General features: G+C 41.7%; 1 protein-coding gene across 1 annotated transcript in view; it reads left to right on the top strand.

Moving 5' to 3' along the window:
- KHDRBS3 (KH RNA binding domain containing, signal transduction associated 3) overlaps positions 1–12,709 on the top strand; it is a 172,107-nt gene that overhangs the window by 138,517 nt on the left and 20,881 nt on the right. The window lies entirely within an intron of this gene.

The raw sequence follows: 12,709 nt of genomic DNA, 5'->3' as shown, positions 1-12,709 counted from the left end.
CCTAGGGGACTAGCACTGGTGGGTGCTAGCCAAGATTTACATACGGTTCGTGTAAGGGTCCCGGCAACTGTATCAAGTGTGTGGAACTGTTCCCACTGTAGGGATGAAGGATTGAGTAATGTGTCAGAATTCCCAGGTGGCTTGGAGTGGTAAGTGGTGTGTGGAGCTGCACTTGATCTGTAGAGCTGGGAGGTGAGCTGCATGGGCGGGAGATGAGGTGGGAGGCCGCACACTCCCTGTGGGGTGCTGAGGCTTGGTGCTGCTGGCAGCATGCAGTAGGGAGCCCTGAAGAGTTACACGCCAGGGATGGTGCGTTTCGACTTGGATTCAGAGTGTCATTCCAAGGCAGTGGAGGGGCTTGACTGACAGGTGGTGAGCCTAGAGGCAGAGACCAGTTAGGAGGCCGGTACATTATAAGGCCTTTAAGTGTCAGGGAAGACTCACTTAAAGAGACATCTTGCCTGACAGCCAGTCTGCTTCCTTGAAGTGGTCTTTTCGGTGTTGCAACTCATCACACCTGAAGGAGGACAGAGAATTGTGTGAGAATTGCGCATTGACAAATGTAGAAGCCACTCTTTGTTAGGTATTCTGAGTATTCATTTAATCCTCATGACCTGTGACATAAACATCAGTCCTTTTACAGAAGAAGGGAACTCTGATTTTCAGGAATGAGGGAACTTGCCTGGGATCACGCAGCTCACAAGGGGAGGAGCAGGCTTTGCCCCAGGGTCCGTGCTCTCACGCCTCCTCCCCACAGCACCTCAGGCATGACAGAGGGGCTGCTCGACTGTAAATCCAAGGGAAGCAGCTGTACTGTGGGGTAGGGTAGAGATGGTTTTATGCACTGTATGAGTTTGCTGGAGTCACTGTAACAAGTAACCACAGTCCAGGTGGCTTAAGCCACAAAACTTTATTTCCTCACAGTTAAGAGAAGCTAGAAGTCCAAGGTCCAGGTGTTGGGGGATTTGGTGTTTTCTGAGGCTTCTCCCCTTGGCTCACAGACGACCACCTCCTCGTTGTGGCCCCTCATGGTCTTCCCCCTGTGCATGCGCATCCCTGATGTGTCCATGTGTGTCCACATTTCTCCTCTTCTGATAGTACCAGTCACATTGGATCAGGACCTCTTTGAGGGCCCTGTCTCCAACTACAGTGCCATTCGGAGGTACTGGGGGTGGGGGCTTCAACATACGCTTCAAGCAGGGGACACAATCCAGCCCGTAAGATGCACATATCATAACCCTGGTTTAAGCACAGCACTCTGTGTCTCAGAATTAGAACAGCAAACTTGCAAATCCTCCCCAGGATCAGATAGTGAGTATTAACAAGGAAATCACCACCGCCACCGTCTTCAGCTGCTGTACATTTACCCTGTGCCTGGTCCTCTCTGTCCTCTCTCCCCTCTCAGCACACCCTAAAATACTACAGAATTCAAGTCTAAACATGCCGTCCCTTTACATACAGGTTCAGAGAGGTGAAGTGGCCCGTCCACACTCAACAGGCTGAGTGCTGATCCAGACCCAGCTTGGCCCCGCGGCTTCTTCCTTGTCCGTTGTCCCATTGCCTGTCCGTTCTCTCATCATGGCTTTGATTTCAGCAGCTGGAATGAATTCCTATTAGTATTGCCCATATACAGTATTCAAGAATCTAATACTCTGTGATGCTTTAGAATCCCATGGGAATTAGGCCTCCATCTGAACTCAAAGTGTTGCCCTATCAGAGTTGGGCTACCTTAATCAAACCTAAAATTTCATTTATGCTGTGTATTAATGTTGTGGGCCAGGACTAATGAAATTGAGTCTTATTTTTCCATTTTCCATTAGATCCTTTCAGCAAAAAGCATTCACTGCCCCTGCTCTCAAGGAGCATACAGCCTTAATATTCACTAATAGATAATACCATGTAACACTCAATGATCTGTAGTCTACAGTTCCTTGATTTTGACACTTCACGTACTGTAAAAATAATTTCGTACTTCAATAATTCTCTCAATCAGAATTTAAAAGCCCATTCTGTGCCATAGTTGTAAGGTTCAGTATAACTGCAGAATTCTTTACCTGGTCTGCTTTGAGATGACAGAGCTATTCTGAAAATGTTCTTTGACGCATCATGGTGAGTCACCTGCACTGTCCACCACGGTAGCCACTAGCTCATGTGGCTGTGGAACCTTGAAGTGTGGCTAGTGCAGATTGGGATGCACTGGAAGTATAGGACACACACCAGAGTCCTAAACGTAGCATGAAATAAAGAACACAAAATAGGGGCACCTGGGTGGCTCAGTCATTAAGCATCTGCCTTCCGCTCAGGTCATGATCCCAGGGTCCTGGGATCGAGCCCTGCGTCGTCAGGGTCCCTGCTCAGCAGGAAGCCTGCTTCTCCCTCTCCCACTCCCCCTGCTTGTGTTGCCTCTCTCGCTGTGTCTCTCTCTCTGTCAAATAAATAAATAAATCTAAAAAAAAAGAATACAAAATAAATATATTATTAAAATTAATTTCACCCATTTCTTTTTTTCTTCTTTTTTTTTTAATGTGACTAGTAGAGAAATTCAAATTACAAATTTCTCTTGGATAACAAAGAGTTAAAGACTCTGGTTCACTCTCTCTCTGGCACAACAACTGCAGATTGGGGCCCACACCCTCGGGGAGGGGGGAGCAAGTCAACTCACCAGGTGCAGAAAGAAAATTAGTGTCCATCCTTTTAAAATTTCTATTTTGATGTTTCGTGTTATGTGTAAATCTAACTTATTAATACTCCAGTGCACATGTTACCCCAAAACAATTAAAGTTACAAGATCAAAAATGGTTTTCTTTCTGAAACAGATGTGTTGTAAAAAACTTTTGTTGGAGATCTGGGCCATAGTGGTTAAGAGTCTGGCCGACCTGAATTTAGACCCCACTTTAGTATTTGCTGGTTATTTGGCTTTGGGCAAGTTAGTTGACCTCTCTAAGCCTCAGCTTGTAATGTGTATAACTCTGTTTCTTCTGTAGACGGTCAGCCTGAAAGTTGCATGAGACAGGAAATCCCACAGTCTGAGGGAATTGTTGAGGGGGGGAGAAGGCGTGTCATCCACGGGGTCTCTTCTGTGAGAGAGTTAATGAGGTAATGCGTGTAAGGCAGTTAAGGCAGCGTGTAAGGCAATTAATGAGGTAATGCGTGTAAGGCAGTCAGCACGTTGTGCTGAGCAAATCCTAGTTCCCGCCCTCCTTCCCCAGTTCTCAATTACTCTGCATCTCATTTCACGTAGGGAAGCTAAGAGAAAATCCGGGAGGGTTGTGTGAATAAATGATTTACAGGGAAAATGAGAAGAGAGAGGGGACCTTGTGGAGGGCTACTCCCCCCGGACGGTCAGCATCAGTATTTTGCATAAACTGGGATTAGCAAACGGAGCAGCTGTAACCCACTTGAAAACAAAACAGAGCAAGACCGCAGGCTCATATGGCTGGCCCCTGGGTATTGTTACCTGCTGTGCAAAAGGGTCCCTTTTGGTAATGACGTTTAAACTTCATAAGCTGTAATCATTTTATGGTACTGTTTTGTTGTAGAAACAGCAGTTTCTCTCAGGAGGTTTTACAAATTAGGAACTTTTTCCTCCCGATTTTTAAATACCTTGTATTGAAATTAGAGTACAAATGAGAATCCCTGCCGAGTGATAGAAAATTCAGTATAGTTCAGCTACATTTCCCCATTGATTTTTGTAATGACCTTGATAGTGCTAATATTGTAGTGTAAAACAAAGTATTGTTTCTCTAACTTCACACATTTAATGAGTAACAAGCTGTCCACACAATTACTGTGAAGAGAAATATGAACTGTTCTTTATAATATTGGAATTGTTCTAATATAGATTGGCTCAAAAATAGTTATTGATTGATTTCTTTAGACACCCCTCCTGAATAGTAGTGATGAATAAAAAGAGCAGATGATAAATGGCCTCAGCCCTCAGACACCTGCCCCTCCCCTGACATGACTTGAGACTTCACAAAAGTCCTAATTTCAACTCTCAGAAACCACTTGTAAATATATCCATTTCATTCTAAATTAAACAGAATTCATTCTTTATTGGATGTTTTATTTATAATCCTAAAATAGTTGCAGTTGTATAACATGATGTCCATAGTATTTAATAACACTGTAATGAATTTGGGAAGTTTGCTGGGAGAGTAGATTGCAGGTGCTCTTACATACAAGAAGGTAACTAGTGAGGAGAAAATGTGTTATGAGCTTTAATGTAATAATCATCTTGCTATATATTTGTAAAACAAGTCATCACGTTTACAACCTTTTACATAATTTTTATTAAAAATATCGCAGTATCAGTTTGTGTGCCTAGTAATTGTAAATTCTCAAAGGAATATTTGATTCCTATTGTGATCATAAAGAAAGTAGAACAAAAAGGGTATCAAAAAAGTGTTAATACCTGTGATGGGTATTAAGGAGGGCACGTACTGCATGGAGCACTGGGTGTTATACGAAAACAATGGATCGTGGATCACCACATCAAAAACTAATGATGTATGGTGACTAACATAACATAATAAAATTAAAAAAAAAAAAAAAGTGTTAATACCCCTGAGCATAAGTGGGTGGCTGTGTGGTAAGAATAGTGAGTTTCTGGATGAGTTTAATACGACATTCCAGTTTCCCAAGAGCTTTGTGGTTTGACCGTACTTTCAACTACATGTTTCATCCCATCCTCCAAAATCTGCGAAAGCACTCAAAATTTCTGCAAAAAGGAATTAGGAATAATAGCTGCCAGTTTTGGAGGATCTGTTGAGTCTAGCACTCAGCATTTATGTTCTTTATATGCAGTATCTCTGAGTTTTGCAATGACCCTACATGGTGAGTGTCCCACGCACAGAAGTTGAGGATAGCAATGTTTAGCAACTTTCCCAAGAATACACAGCTGGGAAGTACTGGAGCCTAGATTTTTGTCTGATGCCAAGAACCATTACCCAGCTAAGAAAAATTTTGTTTAAATGTAAAATCATATTGACTTGTTTTCGTAAAACAACACCTAAGCCCCTTTATCCAGATAGGCAGGGTGATGGAAGCTGCCAGAAGCTATGAGTACTCTTGGTTTGTTTTAAAATACCAATTCCAAGGAAAGCAATGAGACAAAAACTAACGTTGCCATGTGCCTGCTGCGTAGTTGCTGTTGCTTCTGTTGGCAGCTTTAGGATTATATATCCAACAGCACCTTCTCAAGAGCCTACTGTGGAGGTCAGAAAAGGATTTGGAATTTTCACTTTGGAAATGATGACCTGTTGTTTAACTTAAGTTGTAACCATTTAAAATCAGTAAAACTGTTTTTCAGGAGATAGTCGCCGTGTGTGTGGTGTCACGGTTGCCTGTCTCGGACTTGTAAAAGCAGTAATGGTTTGGCGTGGATTAAGAGTTTGTTAACCTGCCTTGTAAAATTTCTGTCAAGTCTCCTTTCACCTAGCCTGCTCCTCTGAGTTGTTGTCTGCCTGCTGCATAACTACTGACCATGCCTCTTGGTGCAAACTAAGCAGTGTAAGCTGTTGACAAACAAATACATCCAGCCTGTATTACGTAGATGTTGGCGAAAAGCAGAGATACCAACCCAGATTATACAGTAAACCCATAAAGTCCTTAATTCCCAGCCAATGACTCTGTAGTAAGAAAGAAAGGAAGGAGGGCTATCGTGAAAAGGTGAAGCCAGCACCTAGAAGGGAAAAGGGAAGGGAAGGCGAGCTGAAGTGTTGGCAGGAGTGAGACTTGCACTGGTGATCATCATCACGTGCTGACCACCCACTGCGGAGTATTGATGACACGCCTCCGATGGATGTGTGTGTGTGTGTGCGTGTGATGTCTGTCTGTCTCTGGTACGAACTTTACAGGTGGAAATGATCATCCCCATTTTATTCTTGAGAACACTGAGACCCAGAGAAAGATTAAATAAATGGTCCATGTTACCCACTTGATGAATGTTGATTTCAGTCCATTTTCTTTTTATCATAGGAGTGTTTTTCCAAGGATGGTACACATACCACTGATGTTTCACAACATGATTTCAGATGGCACACAGGCAGACCTTTTTTTACAGTTCTAATGATAGATTTTAAAGTTATTGGGAAAATATACTTAGCATGTCAAGCACCTGATTTTATGAATATTGCTATAATTTAATTATGATACATTGAGGTGAAAATAAAGTCAATACAGAGAGTAATGTTAAGTCACTGGTAGGATGAGTGGGCACATGGGTGACAGAAGTCCTGCTAGCCATCCCGGAGGGACTATAGTGTGGCCAGCACCACACTCTGCGTTTGTTTACTGGGTAATGGCCACTGCTGAGAAAGGAGGGGCGGTCAGTGAACCAGAGCCATGATGGGGCCTCCCTTGGAGTTACTAACTCGATAGCCTGACCATATTGAAAGCAAGCCAAGAAGTTTTATAGCTTCAGCAGGGAATTCCTTAGAATTAAATTAGTAAAAAATAAAGGAAAAATTTCCAGATTCATTGTTAGCACACTTTGAAGAAATCAAGTATCAATTGAGTACTTAGGAAGTGTTCATTACTAATATCAGATGCTCTTATGCCTGCCATTTTGTTTTATCCCCAAGAACTTTTGTAAGATCGTTACAGGCCTCACTTTTATGAATAAGGAAGCTGATGCTCAGAGAATGTGAGCCTGACCAAAGTCACGTAGCTGACAAGTCAGGCCTCATACCCAGCTCTCTTAAAGCTCAAGCCCCTGTTCTTCTGCTCACCTCGGAGGCAGCAAGTGAAAAAAACCTGTCCCTGTGCATGTGGAGAGTACCCACCTCCTGTACTGACCATGTGGAATCTCCATGTGTGATCTTGACGAGTACACGGGAACATAGGACTGGGGCAGACACAGGCTAGTGGTAATCAATCAGTTGCCACTGTCAGTTCACTCTTTCATGTTCTTGAGAATACACGAGATTTATCACTGAGGAATTGCAGAATAATGGCAGTATGTGAAAACAAAGTCCACCAGGGAGATGTACTACATCATTTGGATTTAGCGCTGCCATCTGCTTAATAGTGTTGAGAAGACTAAAGCGGTGCTTATGCTCAGCCATTCAGAGCAGCGGCAGATGCTGCAGAGCACACGGGGAAGGAGGGTCGCTGCTGAAGTGTAGAGGGTGCGACAGGGTTTCCAAAGAGTTGGGGGGTTGCTTATCAAACCCCAGTTTTAAACCTTCACTATAAAATTTTAAGGTCCATTAGATAAAGCGATCTACTGTGACTCTCCCCATGTTTCCTTTCGTCATGTTTCACACATCCTTAAAATGTATTTTTGTTGATTTTTAGAAGAATTTTCCTGACAAATCCTGTATAGATTTAAATTATGATGTGATTTAGTTTAAAAGACTGTGGGCTATAAAACCAGACACACCTGGATTTGAACCCCCCAGCTCCATCACTTCCTTAGCTGCGTGATTTTGGCCACGTTATTTAACTTGTTCCAGTCTGTTTTCACCTGTGAAATGATGACAGTATCTGACTTACAGGATTGTCGTTAGATGGAACGGCAGCTGCGATGTAAAGAGCAAAAGCTCAGTCAACTCACTAACGTCACACACACTGAGCACCACACACTGTGCACTTCACAGCCTTATGGCAAGAGGGTGCTGTTATTATCCCATTTTATAGATGAGGAAATTGAGTCACAGACTTTGTGGGACATGGGAAGTAAGTGCTGGAGCCGGCGTGTGAGGCCAGATGGTCTGAGCACTCTGCTCTCCTGCCGCTCTGTGCACCTGTGGGTGTTAGGAGTGTAGTCACTGCATCTAGAAACTGGTTACAGTCTTTTTCTGAGGAAGACTCCAGTCAGTAAAATCCCAGCAAATAAACAATCTGAATAAAATTATACGTACCATTTTGATTCCCCATTTGTGAAATAGGTATGGAAGGCTTCATTTAATTTAGATTGTTTAGAATCATAACATGTTTGGAAGCACAGACTTGAGGTCAAAGCTTGAAGTTACTTGTGAAGAATGACTTATAATAGAGGAGAAAATCAGGGTGCTTGAATTTCTTAGAATCTAGTCAAACCTCATTTACTGGACTCATGACTTTAGAGGCTGAAATAATTCAGACCTGGTACAGATTGTATTTTCCGCCTCTCTTTGTCATCATGAGGGGATATGTTCCTTTTGGAAAGTAATTTACAAGTGTTCATCAGGAACCTCAGAAGTGCTTGCAATCTTTGACTCAATATTTGCACAGTACGTGCCTGAACTTACTATACAGTGAGTGTCTGACAGTGTAAGTATGTTTAAAAACTCTTTAAAAGGGGCACATGGTGGGGTGCCTGGGTGGCTCAGTCGTTAAGCATCTGCCTTCGGCTCAGGTCATGGTCCCAGGGTCCTGGGATGGAGCCCCACATCGGGCTCCCTGCTCTGCGGGGAGTCTGCTTCTCCCTCTCCCACTCCCCCTGCTTGTGTTCCCTCTCTCACTCTGTCTCTCTCTGTCAAATAAATAAATAAAATCTTTAAAAAAAAAGCGGGGGGCGCTTGGGTGGCTCAGTTGTTTAAGCGACTGCCTTCGGCTTGGGTCATGATCCTGGAGTCCCGGGATCGAGTCCCGCATCGGGCTCCCTGCTCCGCAGTGAGTCTGCCTCTCCCTCTGACCCTCCCCCGTCTCATGCGCTCTCTCTGTGTCTCTCATTCTCTCTCTCTTAAATAAATAAAATCTTAAAAAAAAAAAAAAAACTCTTTAGAAAGAATAAACCATTTTGGCAAAGTTCAGAGAAAGAGATACGACATTTTATGGGAAAGAAACCTATCTGTGTCACCTTGGCCGAAGTAACAGAGCTAAAGCAGCGCCTTAATGAAGGCCGAGTCAGGACTTGGTCAGTGAGGATGGAGGGCCAGTCTCCTGGATCTGAATCACGGCTCGGCGCTGGCCCGCAGCGCAGCCGACGTCCCGTTACTGAACCTGTCCTTCAGGTTCTGCATGTGGAAGCCGCGGGTGATGGTAACAGTAAGTACCTCATAGGATTGTTGCAGTTAAATGAGTTAATATACAGAAAGCTCTTGGAACAGTTCTAGCACATTGTAAATACTGTCATTAGCCATCATTACTGTAATTATCTAAAATCCTTGGGGCTAAGAGTCTTAGATACAGAATTTTTGAATTTGGGAAGACAGTATGGTTACATACCATATGTTACACAACTCCAGTAGAGTCTGCTCGTGCTTCTTCAGGAGAGTGATTACCCCTTGGATTGTCTGAAGTTTATGATCAAGGAAAATGTGATTACTGAGAGATGAAAAGCATGTATGGCAAATTGAAAAGGAGATTTCTGAAGAAGGGCGTGATGTTCAGCCTTGGCAGTTTGTGATCTTACCAATAGAACAATATTGTTAGTGCTAGCAATTAATTTTTAAACAGGATGGACTAAAGGATCGGGAGAGGACCTTCCCGTCCAGTAGGAGCCATTATGGCAGCCAGGTCACTCTTGATTTTGATTTTTGTCTGTAGCCTCACGTCGGGTCACCCACAGATGGTCTAACCTTATATTGAATTGTGGGTAATTCGCTCGATTACTCATGAAGTAGATGTCAAAGCATGGTATGAGAGTATATTTAATTCCTTCATGGCTCCTTCCATTATTTCTTCACACATACCTTTTAAAGACATTGTGATTATATATTTCTGTAAAAATTACATGCATGTTTCTTTTTTAGACTTTTCCAAGATGGCACAACCAGGATGATTTGTTTTTCTTTACATTTTCTTCCTTGACAAATTGTTTGCAGTGGAGCGGCAGTTCCCTGAATCAGTGGTTTTGTCATTCAGCAAGCTTCCCCGACCCGCTCTTCACGGAACGTTCCCTTTCTTCCATGTGCTATCAGGCACTGAGCTGGTCTTCTGTGTTTTCAAAATACTCTCATTGCCTCCATTCTCTAGTAGTACCTACTAGGCTACTGAGACTCTGTCTCCTTTTTATACAGAGAGCCTCTCAGTAGCAGGGACCCTTTGTTTTCGTCTTTCTGTCCCATGTCTCGTGGTCAGAGAAGTGATCTATCTGTGGTTTTCAGTTAAATGGATAACATTTAAGAAGTCTGTATCTGTTTTATAAGTTTCTTTCCTGGAAACACAGTAGAAAGTCTGATAGCATTGGAAGTCTCCTGTGAAAATGCATGTCGTCCGCACTCTGTGTAAAGATACCACTGATACAGCCTTAAAAAATGACACAAAGCAGGTGCCCAAACCAATCTTCTGTTTATTATTTTTAATCTGGATTTTGGTGTAGCACAGCTATCTTAAAGTTTTTAAACTCTACAGATAATTTCGTTGGGCAGCCAACATTGAGAACTATCCTTCTTGACTAATAAGCATTCTATAATGAGGTGTTATATATAAAGCACTTTTCACAGTGCCTAGCAGATGTTGCTAAGTAAATGTTTCCCAAAGAAATACAGTATTGGAATTTCTGTAATGGCTTCCATTCATTTGTTCAACAAACAACTATTGAGTACCTACTGTGTTCCTAGAACTATCCCAGGTGCTTGTTAAGTATCCATGAACAAAAAAGGTAAAGATGGTGCCCTTGTAGAGCTTAAATTCTAGTGCTACTCATGTTTACGTATGGCAGTCATGCTCACCTTCATGGAGGAGATGATCAAAGACTTGAAGGAGGTAACAGAGTTTGCCCGAGGGGCCATCTGTGGGAGCAGCAGTCTGTGCAAAAGACCTCTGATGAGGTCTGTCTCATGTCTTCTGTTATCTTTAAAGTCTGTCAGCTTCCATTCCCGTCTGTAATTTTAACTTTTTTAATAGGAAACTTCAAATTTCCCTTTGGAATAAGATATTTTTGAATAATTTGGAACAAAGTGTTTTAACTGTCCAAGAATATGTTGTAATAATTCTTCCTGTCTATTAGTCTCAGTATGATTGAAGGAGCTTGCAGACTTAAAACTATGAAGATACAGGAGACTGTTACCTTGGCCTGTGACAGCTTTGGTTTGCAGGATAATGGCTCTCAGAAATACCCACATCCTCGTCCCCAGGACCTATGGTTATGTTCCCCTACATGGCAGAAGGGACTTTGCAGATGTGATTAAGGATCTTGAGATGGGGAGATTATCCCTCATGATCATAATTGCAAATGCCTTTACCAAAATATATTAGCAAATCAAAAATCAGTTACTTTATCATGACTGAATAGAATTTCTCTCAGCAATGCAAGATTTATATAATACATGAAAGTAAATCAGTGTAATTCACCACATTAACTAATGGAGAAGAATCATGTGATCATTTCCATAAATGCAGGAAAAATGTTTGACAAAATTTAACGTATATTGATGATTAATAATAAATAGATGTCTGAGCAAACGAAGTAATGGGACAGTTTTCCCCAGATTGATAGAAGACGTCTGCAAGAACACACACACACACACACACACACACACACACACACACACACACACCCTCGAGCTAACATCATTCTGCACTGAAACATTCCATGCTTTCCTGCTGAGACGGGGGACAAAGCAGGTTTGCCCACACTCCACTTGCATTCAGCATTGTACTGAGAAGCCTGATCTGTGCAGGAAGGCAAGTGAAAAAGAACAATAGGCATACAGATTGAAAGTAAACTGTCTTTATTCACTGATAACATGATCAGGTAGTTGAAAATCCTAAAGGACCCACTAAAAAACTACTCAAACTAATCAGTTTGTCAGTTGTAATGCAGTCAGTATACAAATCCTGTATTTCCACGGACTAGCAGTTAGCAAGTGGAAGACACCCCCCCAGAGAGACCATGTGCAATAGTGTCAAAAAACATAAAATACTTAGGGATCATTGTTAAACAGTCTTATTGACGTGTATTTTACATGCTGTAAAATTCACCATATAAGTTAAAAATGTATTACTTTTAGTAAATTTACAGAGTTATGTGACTGTCACCATAGTCCTATTTGGGAACTTTTTTTTTGTTTTTCATCACTGTAATAAATTCCCTCATCTCTGTTATAATTAATCCCTTTCCTAGCCCCAACCCCAGCCCACCATTAATCTCATTTTTGTTTTTACAGATTTCCCATTTTCTGAGCATTTCATTTAGATGTGATCAAAATATATGATCTTCTACATCGGTATTTTTCACTTAGCATTGTTTTTGAGGTCCATCCCCATCATAGCATTTATCGGTATTTTATTCCTGTTTTATTACCAAATGGTATTCCATTTATGGATAAATGGCATTTTGTTTATGCTTTTACTAGGTGACTGATACTGTTGTTTTCACTTCTTAGCTCTTATGAATGATGCTACTATGAACATTTATGTGCAAGTCTGTTGAGCTTGTGTTTTCATTTCCCTTGAGTAGAGACCTAGGAGTGGAATTGCTGACTCAAGTGGTAATTTTATGTTTGACTTTTTCAGAAACTGCCCAACTGCTTTTTCAAGGTGATTCTACCATTTTAAATTTCCACCAGTGATGTGTGAGGATTCTTAAGGATAATTATAACAAAAATGTGCAAGATCTCTATACTGACAACTGTTACTAAAACATTGCTTATAGAAAATAACGAAGGCCAAACTAAATGGCGATACATACCCCATGTTTTTGCATTGGAAGACTCAATATTGAGAAAGACATTGATTCCCTGAAATTATCTGTAAGTTCAGTATAATTCCAATCAAAACCCCTACAGGTTTTTTTGTTTTGGTCTGGTTTGGTTTGGGTTTTTTTGTTTGTTTGTTT

Source organism: Eumetopias jubatus, unplaced genomic scaffold (genome assembly GCF_037043125.1).
Source record: "Eumetopias jubatus isolate StellerSeaLion01/CBP00866 unplaced genomic scaffold, mEumJub1_p1.0 scaffold_4, whole genome shotgun sequence".
Taxonomy (NCBI): Eukaryota; Metazoa; Chordata; class Mammalia; order Carnivora; family Otariidae; genus Eumetopias; species Eumetopias jubatus.
Note: the sequence above shows the minus strand (reverse complement) of the source record. Positions and strands in the feature narration are given on the sequence as shown.